Genomic DNA, 19,531 nt, shown 5'->3' on the forward strand with positions numbered 1-19,531 from the left:
AGAGAGCTAATCTAATGGGCCTCAGATAGAAATCATGCTGGAGTTAAGCAATTATGAACTCCCTTCACAAGGTCAATCTAGTGGATCCCAGTTAAAAGAGTCTGCTATATTTGTCATGGGTTCCATATGCATGATCACTTGGAATTTGTCAGCCTCTAGGCAAGAATAAATAAATTTTCTTGGGCCAGGGATTTACCTCAGTGGTGCTACTGCCTTCCTTGCAAGCTCAAGGTCCTGAGTTCAATCCCTGGTACAAAAAAAAATCCAAGAAATTAGAGCATGTATAATCAAAGCATGGGCACTAGAATGGAAAGGCAGGTTGGGGAAAGAGCCATATCCAGAAACTGCTCTTAAGGAACTGGAATGGCAATTATAACCAGTTGCCTCCTAGACCCCTCTACTTGTCTATCAGACTTATCTATACATCTGATATTTCTTGCTATATGTCCCTCTAGTTTAAGCTGTAAGAAGATGGAGAATGTGGTGGTTTGAAGGACAATTTTAGCAAAGGAATCTAAAGAGTCTTGTTGAGTTTTATAGCTTCCACCATAGTTTTTTTTTTTTTAAAGGATTTATTTAATTTTTTTAAAAAAGGATTTATTTATTTATTTATTTTTATTTTTGGTACTGGGGATCGAACTCGGGTCCTTGCACTTGCGCAGCAGGCAGCGAAACCACTGAGCTAAATCCCCTGCCTTCCACCATAGTTTTTAGCCTCCCCAAACCCTATCAGTGGTCAGCTACAGGTGCAGCTGGAAATTTCCAGAAGGGGTCAGCAATTGGAGCCCCTTTTTATATCTAGCTTTTATTACTATGGTATTGTTTTCATACATCTTTTGATTATACTTTTCTATTGCGTGTTAAAGACCAAATTAAATTTGGACCCATGTTAATCAAAATTAACCTCTTGGGGCTGGGGATTTAGCTCAATGGTTCCGCTGCCTGCCTTGCAAGCACAAGGACCCAAGTTCGATCCCTGGTACCAAAAAAAAATTAACCTCTTGCTGTCTACCAAGGTCAGCTAAGTCTTCTCAGGTATTTGTTTGTGTTTTTTTTCTCTTGGTACCAGGGATCGAACTCAGGTCCTTCTGCTTGCAAAGCAGGTGGTGGAACCACTGAGCTAAATCCTGGCCCGTTTCAGGTATTACTTTTGGAGCCATGTACAGAGAGCCTCTCAGCTCCTCTATCAGTGCCAGGTTGCCAGGTCAGCTTCCAGGTTGGGTCACAGTCTTGGTTGACCATGTTGCATTCTATGAAAGCATGGAAGACTTTTCCTTCTTTGGTGATCCTCTTTTGGCACACCGTGCATTTGTTGATTCCTGTCCTCTGAGGTCCAAAAATCTCTTTGCTGAGGAGGCTGGGTGACTCGAAGTTGTAGAATCTTGTAGAAAAGGTTCCCTCATGTCCTGGGTCCTCATTGATGTGGGAGAGCCAGGGCCAAAATATTACCTGTCCTCTTAGCCCAGTTACCTTTATAGTTCTGGTCTCCAAACTTCAGTTGTTGAACACCCAGAAGAGAAGATCAGTTCTATCAGTATTGCAGTGGGTGCAGTGAGCTTAACTATTATAATCTCATCTGGATATCAAGCACTTTCAAATATGAAGTATAGCCAGAAGACTGTTACTTCTTACCAATTATGGTTGTTTTAGAAATGTAATCCCTGCAGAATGTTAACTGACAACAATTATAAAGTTCTACAGAGAAAACTTGAGATCAAGAGCCATACATGATGTTTCAGCATGGTAGTCATGATACTATCTTTGAAACACACTTAAATGTCTACCTTAGTATAGACATCTTTTAATCTATTTTAGTATAGACATTTAAATGTCTATCTTATTTATTTATTTATTTATTTTTGTACCAGGGATTGAACTTGGGACCTTCCGCTTTCAAATCAGGCTGTGGAACCACTGAGCTAAATCCCAGGCCCTAAATGTCTATCTTAGTATAGCCTTTTTAGTCAGTCATCACCATCTAGAACACAAAGAAGCTCTCACCTAATTTGTTATCCTTTAATAATATATCATCGAGGAAGCATGTGCCATTGTGCCTGAGCATCTCTAAGTGTAGTGACACATATATAACACATCACATAAGCTTTAAAAAAAACTTATTTGACTGGTGATCTCATGCTGATTAGACAGATACCTCTTATCACAAGTAGGTGGAGCACAAGAGAAAGGCAGATATCTGAGTCTAAAAGAAAAAAAGTTTGGGGCTGGGGTTTAGCTGAGTTTTGCCGCCACCTGCCTTGCAAGCACAAGGTCCTGAGTTTGATCCCTAGTACCAAAAAAAAAAAAAGCTTATCACCATTAGTAACCCTAGTTTTACCTCTTTGAAAACCTGTACATCCAGAAGGCATGAATACATTTAGTACACCATGAAGTTAGCAATAATGAGTGTCACAGCTATATGGAAACTTTGGCCTTTGATTTAGTTTTGTCCAAGAACATCTATAAGAAAACCTTAGTTTTACTCACAGAAAACTTAGCCCTTTAATGACAACCAATGTAAACATATTACATTAACATATTTAGCAATGTTCATTGGAGTGTGTCTCCTGGAAGGATATGGAAATTATTGGGATTCCCATTAGTGAATAAAGACTGGAATAAAATGTTTCCAGGCAGTTGCTCCTTTTTTCACCAAGGAACGTCTTGTCTAACAATTTCCGAAGTCTAAGGGATCCCCATTTAGTTATTTGAACAAATTTTTCAGATGACCTATGAGAACCAGATAATAACAACACATTGTTTTTGACCAATGAAAGACTCCCAAGTTATTGTATACAGATGACAATACACATTGCATTTGTAAAACCAGCCTCAACATCATTTTGATTGGCTGGCACCCTGGGTGGAAGCATGTCCTTAATTTCAATGACACTTATTTTGTCTATAAGTCAATTTAAATTGTAGACACAAATATTTTAATCTGTATAAACTGTTTTCCTTGGAAATCTCAAAAAAGCAAAGAGAAAAAAATTGTCAAGTTCAAACAAAACAACTATAGGTATTGTAACTGATTACAGATTGAGTAGACATCTGGACAAGCACAAATAACACAATTGTTTTTTCTTTTTTCTTTCTTTTTTTTTTTGGTACCAGGGATTGAACTCAGGCCCTTGCTCTTCCAAAGCAGGGGGCAGAACCACTGAGCTAAATCCAGGGCCCCTTATAACACAATTGTTTATAAACTAGAGTTCACTCAAATGTATTTGACCAAGTTGAATTACAATAACCCTTTTACGGTTTTTAGGTTTGTAACTAAAAATAGACTAGTCAGAATTTTTTATAAGTCAACAGAGATCTCTTCTAATAAAAATAGAAGGAATAAAAACCTTTTAGGGGGCCGGGGATCTAGCTCAGTGGTTCCAGTGCCTGCCTCGCAAGCGCCAGGTCCCGAGTTCGATCCCAGGTACCAACCCCCCCCCCCCCCGCCAAAAAAGGGCCAGGGATTTAGCTCAGTGGTGCCACCACCTGCCTTGCAAGCACAAGGACCTGAGTTTGATCCCTGGTACCAAAAAAAAAAAAGCAACTGTAACAAATTTTGCTGGGGATTTAGCTCAGTGGTGCCGCACTTGCCTTGCAAGTGCAAGGTCCTGAGTTCAATCCCTGGTACCAAAAAACCCCCAAAGCAAAAAAACCTAACTAACTAAATAAAGTGGCTTCTGAGCCCAGAGTCCTTAAAAAAAAAAAGCCGGGGGGATTTAGATCAGTGGTGCCGCACCTGCCTCCCACCTCCCTCAGTGTGTTTCTGGTGCCTGCCTCAAAACTGCAAGGTCCCGCGTTTGATCCCCAGTACCAGAAAAACAAAACAAAACAATTGGAATACTCAACTATACAGGCATCTCATTGTTGCTTTGCTAGCCACAGTTGTTTGCTAGCCACAGATGATAGTCAAAAGTGCTGTTTTGATAGCCACATGTAACTGTTCCCTCTAGAGGGTCACACTGTTAAAGGTAATTGTAACTATTTCTGTGGTGGGTGCACAGGCAAGGTTTGGGTGTAGAAAGAGACTAGGTGGCACTCTTTGGAGCTAAGTATGTATTCAAACAGTGGAGTGGGGGAAGAAGGCCTGCCAGGGGTCCATTCTGCCCTGCTGCAGATGTCTACCTCTGACCATTTTTCCCATTTTGAAAAGAAACAAGGGGAAAGAAGGTGTCCCTGTCTACCCTTATTGCTCTGTGCCCAATCTAAGGTATACCCTAGATTTAACCCCATCCAGCACCAGCAGCAGGGAACCAGAAGTTCGAGGAAGTAGCCAGAGACAGATTAGCCACTCTTACCATGCATCTGGGCCCCCTTCCTTGTGCCCCTTGGGCCATACTTAGCTACAGGATTTCCTCTTTCAGAACCTCAGTTAGCATATCTCTGAGAATGGTGGCTGGCCTGGCAAGATGTTCTGGAGAAATCATGACAAGAGAGAGGCATCCCTCTGTGGACTGAGGCTATGGCTATCCCTTAACACCTGTTTCTGTTTGCTGTTGAAGAGTCTGTTGGAATTTTGTCACTGAGTTAACATCTTTTAGCAAGGCATCCGTTTCTCTATCAAAGAGAAAATCATTAGTGAACAGTGTATCATCTACATATTGCAGGACTGTGACTTGGGAAAATTTTAAACAGACCAAGTCATGAGAGAGCACTTGTCCAAAAAGATGAGGACTGTCTCTTTTTTTTTGGCATCGGGGATTGAACTCGGGACCTTGTGCTTGCAAGGCAGGTGCCAGAACCACTGAGCTAAATCCCTGGCCCTGAGGACTGTCTCTTAATGCAAAGAAAGTCTGAAATAAGGTAATCGTGACCATTTCCCTCTCTCTTGCAGTACAACGCTAGTCACAAAATAGTATACTCAATAATTCTCTCTGCATTCTACTCCATTTCTAGGGGGTAGGCAGGCCATGTGTGAGTGCAGAAGAATATTAAACTTCTCTTACTCAATACATGAAGGTTGAACAAATTTCAGTGCTTAAGAATACATTCCAACAGAGTAAGAGTATTCAACATTGAGTTTCCCCAAAACAAGGGGGAAAACAGGCATCCCTTGTCATCGCTACTTGGTTTTTATGTGCCCTCAAGGTGTCCTTGAGGTGACCTCCAGAGGAGGTGGCTGCTATCTGGAGAGTGATCAGAAGATAGGCCAGGCTGGACCACCCACGCTTACCAACACATGCCCCTACCTTCTCTGGAAACTCAAATTCCTAACTCCAATGTGTTTTTCCCAAAGCACAAGCTACAACTGATTCCTGCTATAATGGCCATGTTTAAAGAAGGAAGCATTGCTAGCAAAATTACACCAATGATCAAGAGACCTGAACAACTGCTTTCCAATTCTTTGGAAGAGAGTGAGAGGGAAAACAAAGTTAGATTGGAAGTGGTTGAGGAACTTCCCACCCTGCAAAAGAGGTCACCTCTAGAGATAGAGGCAAGTAATGGCTCAGAAAAATTCTGCCTTTGGCCCTGGAGAAAAGAAGTTGCTGAGACATTTATTTGTATCATCTACCTAATCACCTAAGCAATCCCCCTTAGCAGCAAGACAAGGCTACGGTTTATTCAGAATCCACTCTACAAATTTCTATGTCTCTATATTGTAATGCACATATGAAACCCACAGGTTAAAAGCTGTACTCATTGTCTAGCAACCACCATAACTTACATGTTAGCAAAAGTACTTCCCTCCCCTACACACATAAATGATGAGAACTAGGTTTAGGAGGGGAGAGCCAGGAGGTTAGACACTTTTTTGAGAATACAGAGGAGTGGGATAAAAGTAATTCAGAAATTCTCTCCTGAACTGAATGTGCTTTGGTCCCTTAAATATAATGCTTAGGAAATAGCTCCTTCAGGTATCACCCAAAAGTTTGTTCTTCCCACTGGGTCTCAGGTTTCAATTTTCTGTACCCACTGGAATAGAAATTGTGCCCAGAACACTAGGTGGGGACATTGGCTTCATGTGTGTTCTCCTAGATGGGCAAAATTCCAATGTCTCATCTGACCCAGAGAGGGAGTATGTGTTCCTCATCCAAGAGGCCTTCCCTGTCTTCAGCATTAACCAACATTCATTTTTATGGACTCAACTTGAAAGTTCTTAGTTGCTGGGTAGGAGGTAAAGGTTGAGGCAGATTGGGACTAAAACCTTTTCAGAGTTTCTCTCTTTCTTTCTGATCTTTAGAGGAAACATGCCTCCAAAACGGGGGGTGGGGGAGAGTACAAAGTGACAAAAAAAGGTCAGAAATGAGATCAGAAAAAAGAAAGTCAAAAAAGAAGAAGAAGAAAAAAAAGTCTTCTTTTCTCAGACTCACAGTGATTTACTGAGACAATTTGCCCATGAGTTGTAACTTTCACCCTGGAAAGGCAAGAATGGGGAATCTCAAGAGCTAAGATTTCATCCTCACCAGCAGAAGATCAAACCAGAAAGGAAACTGAGGCAGAAAAGTCTTGAAATTCCCTTCCATGAGCAAGGAGGGGGATCAGGCCAGACTGCCTCAATGAATCTTGTCCTCTCAGATTTAAGGTTAGCAGCCACACTGTCACAAATAACTGGCTGTGGGAGTGCTGCATTTATAAGAGGCATTTATATTTCATAAACTAGATTTTATTTTTTAAAAATCCATTTTACAAATTCACATTTTGGTTAGTATAAAAGTCCACTAGGGAGGGCCGGGTATTTAGCTCAGTGGTTCTGGCACTTGCCTTGCAAGGGAAAGGTCCTGATTTCAATCCCTGGTACCAAAAAAAAAAAAAAGTCCACAAGGCGAAGTTATAACTTTACTCTTTCCTAGAGCTGCTTGTCTGAGATAAGACCCTGACTGCAAAAATAAAATTTCCTACCAAAGAACCATCATAATCTTCCCATGTTCTCAACTTAAATTTACCATCATTTGACAAAAAACAAGGCATAAAAAGACAAACATAAAAGACTAGGCATAAAGCAACTGGAAAACAAGAATGACAGTTTCTGGTTACCTAAATGAGCCACAATCCAGAATCCATGAGACAAAAAGCAAACTGTTACCTTCTTTCAATTATCTCAGTGAAACCTCCAAAATGATATAGGGGAAAATATGTATCTCCCCATCCACTAGATGTCAGATAGGCCAAGTTCATATTCTCCAAAGTCAAATAATGAATTCTAAGGAAAACAGAGGTTGAGAATAGGAAAATTTATTGGGGAATGGGAATGGGGAATAGGAATAGCTCCTCAGACACAGGAGGGGTCCCAAATGGATTGTCAATGAGCTCACTTCTCTGAGAAAGTTTTATAGAGTAAAAACACATGTTGGGTACAATGTGGGTTGGAACTATAATCAACCAATAAGATAAAAAATATAGCCACTTGGCTTACATTGATCCAGTAGTAACAAGGGCATATGGAAGACATCATTAACCTTGGTTGATAATCTATAGGCTTGGTCTTGCCTTTATTTTTTATTTATTTATTTTTTTGGTGCCAGGGATCGAACTTGGGACCTTGCACTTGCAAGGCAGGTGGTGGAACCACTGAGCTAAATCCCTGGTCCCTAGTCTTCCCTTTAGCCTTAGTCATTTTAGTCTTAGTAGCCTTAGTCTTAGTGGGTGGGAGAGGATGGTCTACCCCTAATGAGATAATGACTTATTGTTACTCTTTTTTTTGGTACGGGGATCCAACTCAGGACCTTGCGCGCTTGCAAGGCAGGCATGTGCCACTGAGCTAAATCCCTGGCCCAATAATGATTTATTTATACAGGAAATCTCAACAGGGTGGTGCCAATAATCTTAAGCTTCCCTTTATCCACTACAGAAGTATGTAAATCTGGACATTATGACTTTACTCTTCTTCAGATGTGCCTCCAGCCAAGGTTCTGATGTGTTCTCTCTTCTGCATTGACTCCCTTGAGGGCCAAGCCCTGTCTGACTACCTATAATATGTCTACCTAATTTAGCTATCTATCATATTATCACTTGGTGACATAGTTGCTGTTGTAATGCTGCAGTGAAACTCATTTCTCACACATTGGCAGTGTAAGATCTATGCAAACATCAAAATAGAGCTATGTACACTATACTATAATTTGCACATGATACTAAGCAACTATGTTACTGATTAATGTATTTAATATACATTTTATCTTTATTTTAGAGTGTGCTCCTTATTTTTTAGTATATGTGCTGCCCAACTAGCACTGTGCTCCTTATTTTTAAAAAAGTTTAGCTGGGTGTGGTAGTGGATGCCTGTAATTCCAGCACTCAGAAGGCTCAGGCAGGAGGATTGTTATGAGTTCAGGCCATGTTAGACTACACAGAAAGACCCTGTCTCAAAAAAAAAAAAAAAAAAAAGCTGATTGTAAAAGTGTGTGATGCTCTGTCTCCAGCAGGTTAATTATGATTGATTACATTAAGAGGGCGTATGGATGGTATTATGGCTTGTGTTTTGGTCCCCCCAAAGCCCCAAAGCCTGGGATTAAGAGCATGTGATTACTAAACCACTACATGTAAATGATTGGTTTGGCACCACCCTAATCCTGGTAGTGTGAATAAGATAAAAGGGGCAGAAAGATGCTGTTAAACCCCCTTGTTGCTTTTTGCTTTCTTCTGCCACTGTGAATTGTTTCCCTTGCTGCTTTTTCTATCCTGTGGGCACCATGTTGTTTCTCCTCTACAGTACTTGTTTGCCATCCCTGCCTTGGAGCCAGGTGATTATGGACTGAAACCTCTACAAACTGTAAGCCAAATAAAACCCTTCCCCTCTAACTTTGGGTGTTTGGTATTTTGTCTCAGCAATGAGAGAAAAGTAACTAACACAGATGGATCACCCAATATCAGCTAGGTTGTGTATGAGTGCTCTATGCTTTTTGCACAATAAGACAATTAACTAATAATGTGTTTTTCATAATGTTGTCACCATCAAGGGCATAACATTGGGTTACAACAACCCATCCCATATTTTTCTACTATAAATTTGTACTGTAGTGTAATAGTAGCTGGCTGTGCATCTCAGTAGCTATGCCTGGGGGATACAGGAAGCAATCTTTGTGTTCACTCACTTGGTAAGATTAATGGCAAGGTGTGTGTACATGTTCAAAAGTGTCAAACTGGGATTTTTACCCACAATGCTTTAACAGTTTTTGCGTATGTTTACCTGAGCCTCATAGAGGGTAAAATGCACCCACACTACTCTTCTGGTATGAAAACATGTATTTTATCATAATGGAATGTGGGTGTGACTCAGTAGCTGCATCTGGGGAAAACAAAACCTATCTGTGAATTCACCCACTTGGCAGACAAATGGCAAGGTGTGTACAGGAGCTCCAAATAGCAACAAGTGAGTTTTACCCATGAAATGCTCATTGCTAAATTTCTGTGCATTTAGGATTTTTTTTTAAAGATTTCTTTTGATTTTCCTGGTAGAAGTAGGCCAATTCTATACAATGGCACATGAAAAACCAGATCTGCAAGTTTTGGAGGAAGTTAAAAGTGAATCATCAGATTACTCATGCATGGATAATGGAGATGCTATTGATTTTGATGTTGGCGATGTGGCCAAAGTTCCTGTGACAGTGAAATGGAGCAAGAATTGACTGATACAGGCACAGGGAATGCAGACCCCCTTGATTCAGGTGCTGAAGAAAACAGCAATGTGACTACATATTTGACTAGTTGCTGGGCTGGTGGGGTGAAGGGAGGCCTGGTCAGGTGAGGTTCACAAAGAAAAAAATATGTGTGTGAGGACATACTGTTAAGGAAAATAAATAGGACATCCATATGTAAATACTGAATAGTTTGGTGTGAGAAACTGAAAGTGTAAATAATGATTAAAATGAATAACTGATCATGGGAAATAGGAAGAAAAGGTCCAAAGGGGTAGGGGAAGTGGGAGGGCTAGGGGAAAGGAAAGAAGGTAAAGGAAAAATTATGAGAAAAGGAAAAAATGGAAACAAAACCTTTGTAAATAAGGAAGGGTGGAGGGGGTGAAGGGAGGACAGGAAATGGGGGAAAAATAAGAACCAAGATATATCATGTAAAGGTCTAAGTACCCAATGATAAATGTAAATGTATTGTGTACCTAAAATGTACCAATAAAAGAATCTAAGGTGGGGGGAAGAAAAGAATATGTGTGGAGCGGACATTACAAAGCAGGAATCCAGCTTTATTTTCCAATAAAGGACTTATAGTAGTTTTTATCAGCTTACTAAGACATAGTAAGACAAAACATTCTGGGTGACCTTGTAGGATGTGTAGTGCATGCAGGGTTGTCTATGCTGATTCATTATTATATAACAAAGCCACCATTATGTGCCTATACTAAATGATGGAATTGTGTCCTCAGGTGCCCTCAGACACCTGGGCTTTGACACATCTCACAGCAGCCCCCCACATAGTCAAAATGTTACAAAGTGGTCATGCAACCAAATACAACAATCCACTGTTAGAACCAGCTTCAAAAATATAGTGAGGATCTTGTCAGGGATGAAACCTATTGGACAGAATGGCAGCAGTACTATTCAATGTTGGAAATTGTAACAGATGGAATGCTACAAGATGTTGTGAAATACAAAACATTCTGCATGCAAAAATAGCCATATTAAAAAATGTATCGTGGTGGTGGGGGATTTAGCTCAGTGGTGCCACACCTGCCTGGCAATCACAAGGTCTTGAGTTTGATCCCCAGTACTGAAAAAAAAAATTTATTATGACACCTCACTGGTTGAACTGAAAGGATTCATGAATCTGTTGAATTTAGCAGGGATTTCTCATGGTAACTGCAGCAATGTAAAAGACTTATGGAAAAGTGATGGGTCAAAATATGGCATAAAAATTTATGCCCTTATAGATGCAAAGATTTATTATGCTTTAAATTTAGAAATTTATCCTGGAACTTAGCCACTAGGTCCTTATTTGTATAGTAATAAACTGAATGATGTTGTGAACAAATGTGTTACTCTTATCTCCCAAACTAATTGGAATGTGACATTCGACAATTGGTTTACCAGTTTCCAATTGATGTTACCTTTGCTGAGTCCTTTTTTTTTTTTTTTGGTACTGGGGAACAAACTTGGGACCTTGCACTTGTGAGGCAGGCAGTGGAACCACTGAGCTAAATCCCTAGCTCCTTAGCTCTTTTTGTTTTTTGGTACTGGGGATCGAATTCTGGACCTTGTGCTTGCGAAGCAGGTGATGGAACTACTGAGCTAAATCCCTGGCCCAATGTTACATTTGCTAAGAGAGTACAAGTAGACTAGCATAGGAACTGTACTCAGGAACAAAGCAGAAATTCCAAATGAAATGTTGCAATTTCAAAACAGAAAATTGTATAGTACAATCTTTAGATTTCAGAAAGGTGTAACATTGGCCTCCTGTACAGCCAAGAAAAACAAAGTAGTACTGCTGATGTCAACACTCCACCATGATGGAACTATTGGTAGCCATCATTTTGATATTCCATAAAAATGGAAACCTGAGATGGTAACTTTCTACAAAAAACCAAAAGCATGCCACCTGCCTCACAAGTGCAAGGTCCTGATTTTGATCCCTGGTACCAAAAAACAAACAAAAACAAAACAAAACAAAACAAAAAAACCAAAGGCGGAGTAGATGTTGTTGATTAGTTATGTGGCAACTATGATGTCATTTAAAACACAAAGTGTTGGCCAATGAGTGTGTTTTACTCCATCTGAAACACATAAATAGTTTGATAGTTTACAAAGAAAATAACAAGTGCAAAATATCATGGAGAAGTTTTCTTAGAGTATTGGAACTGGAACTCATAAGAAGTTTTTTTGTTTGACTGTTTTTTTTGTTTCTTGAGACAGGGTCTCCCTATGTAGTTCAGGCTGGCCTTAAACTCACTATGTAGCCCAGGGTGGCCTCCAACTCACAGCAATCCTCCTGCCTCAGCCTCCCGAGTGCTGGGATTACAGGCATGTGCTATCATACCTGGCCATAAGAGATTATTTATAGCAGAGAAAAAACAAAATGTTTTTGCCCAGGGACCTATGCAGAAAAAACTGTGGAGCACAATGGTCAGCTGACAGGTGAACAAGCAGGCAAAGCATCATAAAGACCTACTACAACAACAGGAGAACCAAAAAGATGTCACCTGTGGCCTACAAGAAAGGACAGGTAAAATAAACTTATGTGCTATCAGTGTAAGTGATACTTGTATATGGAACATGCAGTTTTCATGTGTGAAGACTCCTTAAGTATGACAATTGAAGCAAAGATTATTTCTGTGATAGATATTTTGTATTTACATTGTAGTTCACATGGGTATTTATTTCTGATGTTGTATTTTAGGTTTTGTAAGCAAGTAAACAGCTGATGTGATGTCTATTCTAAGCACTCATTACATATTTAGTATTTTATTTGATTGATATCTTATTTTCCTGCAAAGTGCACACTGTCCAATATAGTAAGAAGCTCCTGACAAAAGAGAAAGACAAGAGAGGAGACAAGAACGGCCTGGAACACAGGAAAGGAAAGCTAAGTACATGTGCTGTCAGTGTAAGCAAGACGTGTGCATGGAACATGCAGTTGTCATGTGTGAAGGCTGCCTTGGGTGTGACAATTGAAGAAAAAATTATTTTTGTTGTAGAATTCTACTGGTATTTTCATTGTAGTTCATATAGGAATATATTTCTGATGTTATCTTTTTAATTTTCTTTTTTCATACTAGGAATCCAACTCAGGACCTTGGGCTTGCAAGGCAGGCAGTGGCACCACTGAGGTAAATCCTCTGCCCCCATCTTTTAGGTTTTGTAAGCAAGTACACAGCTGATGTGAAAATGTTGCTATTTATTCTAAATGTGCAATATATATTAAGAATTTAATCCTTTATTGTGTTGATATTTTATGTTCCTCTTAACTACCCATTGTATAATATAATAAAAACTTTCTAGCTGGGTGTGGTGGTGCACATCTGTAATCCCAGCACTCAGAAGCTGAGGCAGGAGGATTGCTTTGAGTTGGAGGCAGCCTGGGGTACATAGTGAGTTCAAGGCCAGGCTGAACTACATAGGGAGACCTTGTTTTTAAAAAAACAAAAAAAACCCAAAAACAAAAAACCTCCTGACAAAACAGCAAGACCATGGAGATGTCAAGTATGTCCTACAAAAAGGCCAGGAAAAAATAAAGGCCAGGAAAGCAAAATACATATGCTGTCAGTGTAAGTGATACATGTGTATGGAACGTGCTGTTGTCATATGTGAAGACTGCCTAAGTTATAATAATTGAAGTAAAGATTAGTTTTTGTAGAGTTTATTGGTATTTTCATTGTAGTTCATATAGGAATTTCTGTTGTTATTTTTTTAGACTTTGTACACCAAAAAATAGTTGATATTGAAAATTTTGATGCTTTTTTATGAACACTCAATAAATATTAAAAATTCAATACTTTATCTTATTTATTTTTTGGTACCAGGGATCAATCTCAGGACCTTACGCTTGCGAGGCAGGCATGGTGCCACTGAGCTAAATCCCCAGCCCCTCAATACTTTATTTTTTGATATTTTTTCCTGTTAAGTAGCTATTGTTTAATATAATAAAGCTCATAAAATTAAAATTAATTATTCATCAGTAGAAATAGTCTAAATAATAAATGTGGGTATTATACACCCATGTGTCTGAGCCTTTACAACAAAATTGGCGTTATGCTCCAATATAAAAAGGGCTGGGGATGCAGCTCTGTGGTAAAGCCCTGGGATCAAGTCCCACTACTGTAACAAAACAAAATCCCCAACCGAAAACTGAAGAATTTGTTTGGGTAAAAGAAAGTATAAGAACATTATCAATAGCAGTGTTTATAGGTGATAGAGAAAATTTAAACTATTGTTAGTTATTAAGGTAGCTTTAGTAGAATAAGTAATGCATTCCTTTAAGATTTACCTTTCCTATAACTCTTGTTTAAGGTGATGGCTAACTGACCCTTTGACCTGTAACCTAGCTGTAGATAACATTTAACCTGGAGAAAAACAAAGTAGAAATGTTTGGTTAGTTTACAATGTATGTGTTTTAAGTGCCATCTGTTTGTTATATGTCTGTGACTATAACCATTAACAGGAACTAGTTGTAAAAGGGAAACAAATTTTACTGACTAAGGCCACCAGGAATGAGGTAATGGCTAAAAGAAGATATAAAAGGAAATGTCAAAACAAAAGATGGTGTGGACATTGATCAGACGAGTTTCTGGCAGTCCTGCTGGCTTGCAAGTAAAGGTTTTGTTTTTTACCCAAATTCTGTGTCTCCGTGCATTTCTTTCCCCGATTCTGGAACATAGGGAAATGATAACAAAAGTTGGATCTAGGCCCCCAACCCCAAAGCTGTCACGTATAAGGCTTACCTACCTGGGTGTGCTGGGGCACACCTATTGATAGGGAAAAGTTTTGGATAACTTAGTAGATTGACTATTAAGGTAGTTGTAGAAGTAAAATAAGTAATGTGTTCCTTTAAGATTTGCTTTTCCCATAACTCTTGTTGTTTAAGGTGACTTTAAGGTGACAGTTATCTGACTCTTTAACCAGTAACTTCATTAACCTAACAAAGTTGCAATGGCTGGGTGAATTTACAATGTATATGTGCCTATTTTGTGTCTGTGACTTGTAAATAGGAACTGGAATTGGATTTACACATCAAAGACCACTAGGGATGAGATAATGGCTAAAAAGGATATAAAAAGGAAACACTGAACAAAGAGGCACTAGGATACTAACCAGACTGGTTTCTGGGAGTCCTGCCTACTTGCAAATATAACTTTTATTATTTTACCTGAATTCTGTGTCTCCGTGTATTTCTTTCCGAGATTTCTGGAACACTATAATCGCAGCTCTTGGAAGGCTGAGGCAGGCTAGTTCAAGGCCAGTTTGGGGTACACAGTGAATAGTGAGACTCTGGCTCATAAAACAAAACTCCTTATGGTTTAGAATGCCATGTGGCAGGCTGAGTATAATAGCTGGAAAAGATAACCTACATTTTGATGCCTCTGGATTTGAATGTCGTTCCATGTCTCTAGTTTCTCATTTTTAATGGCTGAGTAGTACTCCATCTTATAAAAAAACCCACATCTTTTTTAATCAGTCTCCAGTTGATGGGCATTTGGGGTGTTTCCAAGCTTTAGCTATTACAAACTGTGCCACTATAAACATAGGTGCTCATATATCACTGTGGTATGATTCTTCTAATTCTTTTGGGATGATAGCAAGCAAAGGAATAGCTGAGTCAATGGGACCTCTAATACTAGTTTTCTGAGTTATCTCCATATTGATTTCCACAGTGGTCGCACCTGTCTACACTCCCATCAACAATGGAGAAGGGGGGCCAGGCATTTAGTTCAGTAGTTCTGCTGCCTGCCTCACAAGCGCAAGGTCCCGAGTTTGATCCCTTGTACAAAAAAACACAAAACAATGGAGAAGGGTTCCTTTCTCTCCACAACCCCACCAGCATTTGTTATTGGTTGATTTCTGTTTTTTTTTTGGGTTTTTTGGACCAGGGATTGAACTTAGGTCCTTGTGCTGTGCAGCAAGTGGTGAAACCATTGAGCTAAATCCCCATCCTTGGTTGATTTCTTGATAGCAGCCATTCTTTCTGGGGTGAGGTGGAATCTCAGCATTGTTTTCATCTGCATCTCTTGAATGGCCAGGGATGTTGAATGTTTTTTCATATATTTGGTGCTTTTACTTCTTTGAGAAATGTCTGTTCATTTCAGATGCCCATTTTTGAATTGGGTCTTTAAATTTGGGGGGGGTCTGAATTTTTAAAGTTTTTTATATATTCTAGATAGTAGTCCTTTGAGGTATAGCTGTTAAAATTTTTTTTCCCACATTGTAGGTTGTCTCTTAGCTCTGTTGGTGGTTTCTCTTACAGTCCAGAAGCTTTTTAATAAGATGAGATTCCAGTTGTTGATTCTTTGTGCTAGTTCCCATGCTACTGAGGTTTTGTTCATAAAGTCTTTTCTTATCCCAATGTCTTCAAGAGTTCTACCTAACTTATCTTCCAGCAAGTTTAGTGTTTGTTTTAATATTTAGATCTTTAATCCACTTCGATTTTAGTTTAGCGCATGGTGATAGATATGGGTTTAGTTTTAATCTTTGGCAGGTTGAAATCCAGTTTTTCCAACATCCGGGGTATTCTTTTATCTTGCTTTTTCCTCTTTTACTTGGCCTAAGCTCCCTTTGCTTAGGCAAAGGGAGGAAGTCAGTTTCTTCCTCACTTTTTTTTTTTGGTACCCGAGATCGAACTCAGGCCCTTGTGCTTGTGAAGCAGGTGGCGAAACCACTGAGCTAAATCCCCAGCCCTTTCCCTTTTTTTTTTGGTACCAGGGATCGAACTCTGGTCCTTGCACTTGCACATCGGGGCGAAACCACTGAGCTAAATCCCCAGCTCGTTTTGTTCAGTTCTTTGTTTGCGATGAGAAAAACCTGGAGTCCAACTCCAGAATAAGAGGTGAGCAACTAACCCCAAACCCAGTAAGAACAACAACAACAACAACAACAACAACAAAACCTCTCTACTTTGTGCAGTTGTCTTGATCAATTCTTTGTTCAAGACAGAAAGAACCTATTAACCTCCCCTAGGAGACTACCGAACTCCAAACCCACCTAACACCAGGGCATACATGCTTCTGCCAGGGGAGCCGTCAGCTCTGCTAAGTGGGAAACGGGAGACCACCACCTTGCCATTTGGGAATCTTCATTACCCTTAACAACAGGAGAATAAGGGGGGTAGTTTTGTGGCTGGGGTAATTAACCCTTATTTCCAAGGAGAAATTCGGTTGCTCCTGAACAATAGGGGTGAGCAGGACTGTTTGGAACCCTGAGGATCTGTGGAGTTTTCCTTCTCCTTTGTACTGGGGATTGAATTCAGTGCATTTGCTCAGCGATACATCCCCAGTCCCTCCCCACTTTCTATTTTTTTGAGACAGGGTCTCCCTATGTAGTTCCGGCTGGCCTCGAACTGCTCCGTACCCTTTGTCCTCTTCGTGGAGCCCAGCGGCTCCCAGCCCCCTGCGGCTGAAGGGTTGGAGCACGAATCCGGTCTAGAAGTGTCTGTGGCTGGAGGAGCAGAGGATGGACCGTGCGGGACGCTCAGCCCCGCGCCGCGGCACTTCCTGTTCAGTGGGGCTGAAAACCACATTTCCCAGGATTCCTTGCCCCCTCTCAAACTCCTTTCTGGCTGCCTGGGCCACCGGATGGCAAAGGAAAGCAAAGGGCTGTCTCCTGCTCTCCAGGGCCAAGCCGCAGCGTACCAGCACCTGCCGCGTTGGCACCACCGCCTCTGACATCCCAGCGCTCAGCTCTGGCCCCCAAGGCTCCTCCCTCTAGGATCCCAGTCAACTCCCGACCGTCCTTCCCGGGCCTGATAGTCCAGGCTAGGGAATCGGAATCCGGGGTGGCTGTGACCACGCCCAACGTGGAGGAAGGGTGTGACTTTGGAGGGTTCTCAGGAGGCAAAAATACCCCTGTGGGATGCTGGCTCTGGAGGCTGCCGTGGACCCCAAGGGACCCCGGAGATAAACTGGCCTCCAGCCAGGAGCAGGCATTAGTTGCCAGCCACATGGAAGAGCCACACACTGGGCCGTGGCCCAGGACCTGCCCGCCCAGACGCCTCTGCAAAGACTGCTGCCCTTGCCTATGGGAGTGGAACCTGGGAAGTCCAAGTCTCTACCTCTCTCTGCCCCCCACCCCCTTTTTCCTGGTAAGGGATGGAAGCCTGGGGCTCACACATGCTAGGCAAGCGCTAATCACTGAGCTACATCCCACTCATGCTGCCAAATTGTTTTTGTACCGTGGATCGAACTTGGGACCTCGTGGTTGCGAGACAGTCTGCAGTACCACTGAGCTAGATCCCTGTCCCTTCCCATCCCAAATTCTTGATAAACTGAGCAACAGTAATCTTTTTTGTTTTTGTTTTTGTTTAAACAGAGTCTTGCTAAGTAGTTCAGGCTGACCTTGAACTCACTACATAGCTCAGGCTGGCTTCAAACCTGTGGCGATCCTCCTGCCTCAGCTTCCTGACTGCTGGGATTATAGAGTACACCACTATGGCCAAGTTTTTGTTTTCTTGAAACAAGGTCTTGATAAATTGCCCAGGCTGGGCTTGAACTTGTGATCTTCCCTCCTCAGGCTCCCAGAGTGCAGGGATTACAGGTGTGGACCACCACACCTGGCTTTGTTTCTGTCTTCTTGATAAGCATCTTTAATTTCAGAAAGAAGAAAACATTAAGTATGAGAGAAATGCCTTCTTGAGTATGTGTCCACCCCTCAACCCAGCTTTCTTTGTTGTTTTTTTCTGGTACCAGGGATGGAACTCAGGACCTTGTGCTTTCGAGGCAGGGATGGAGCCACTGAGCTAAATCCCCAGCCCCTCTCTGTTGTCTTTTGAGACAGTATCTTCTATTGCAGTTCAGCCTGGCCTTTGCTGGCCTCAAACTTAGTGATGCTCCTTCCTCAGCCTCCTGAGTGCTAGGATCACAGGCGTGGACCACCATACCCTGCTGTTTTTTCCCTCATTCTAAGAATTTCGAGATAAGAGAACATTCAGTTTATTTCATAATCAGAAATACCTGTGGCAGTATTCAGAGTGATTATTAGGTGCTTAAAGTGGTGCTAGTGTGGCCATGAAACTGATGTTGTTTTATTTCATTTTTATTCATTTTCACTTGAATTTCAGTAGCCACCTGAAGTTGGTGGCTTCCACTGGCCTTGGGGCAAGAGTTGCTCAGCGCTACCCTGGGACCCTGCAGGCCCAGGTCACAGCCCAATCCAGGTTGGGGTCAGCCTGCTTGGGCTGCCTGTGTCTAGTCTGTCTCTGCTAGGCCTCAGGGGGGGTTGCAGTGGAGATCATGGCTCAGCCCAGCTTCCTGGGACCTGCAAGTGCTTGAGGAAGGAATCAGCGGAGGACCCAGCCCAAGGAGCCAGGGCTCTGAATCAGGTACCATCTGTTTAGTGACAGGTCTACAGAGGGCCTCTCCTGGCTTTCTTCCCTCTCTGTCCATGTTCTGTCCTCAGGCTTAAATATACAGAGATAATTTTACTGGTTTTGTTGTTTTCAGACAAGGTGTAGCTATGTAGTTCAGACTGGCCTTAAACTATGTAGCCTACGCTGACCTCCAACTTGCAGCGATCCTCCTGGCTCAGCCTCCCCAGAGCTGGGATGACAGGTGTGTACCACCACACCCAGCTGATCACTCTTATTTTTTTTTGGTACCAGGGATAGAACTCGGGACTTTATGCTTTCAAGGCAGGCGCCGGAACCACTGAGCTAAATCCCTGGCCCTCCTCTTATTTTTTTGAGACAGGATCTGGTTGTATAGTTCAGGCTGGCCTTGAACTCCCTATGTAGCCCAGGCTGGACTCAAACTTGCCACAATCCTCTTGCCTCAGCTGCCTAAGTGCTGGGATTACAGGGACACGCTGTCATGCCCAGTGCCAATTCCATTTTAAATGCTTTATATTTGAAATACCTAGTGTGCTTGGTGTTTTATTTTGGGGGGGGGTGCTGAAGATTGAACCTAGGGTCTTCACATTGAGCTACATCCCATCCATATTTTTATTTTGAG

Source organism: Heterocephalus glaber, unplaced genomic scaffold, assembly GCF_053883595.1.
Source record: "Heterocephalus glaber isolate CG9 unplaced genomic scaffold, H.glaber_assembly_v1.0 deba00001610, whole genome shotgun sequence".
Classification (NCBI taxonomy): domain Eukaryota; kingdom Metazoa; phylum Chordata; class Mammalia; order Rodentia; family Bathyergidae; genus Heterocephalus; species Heterocephalus glaber.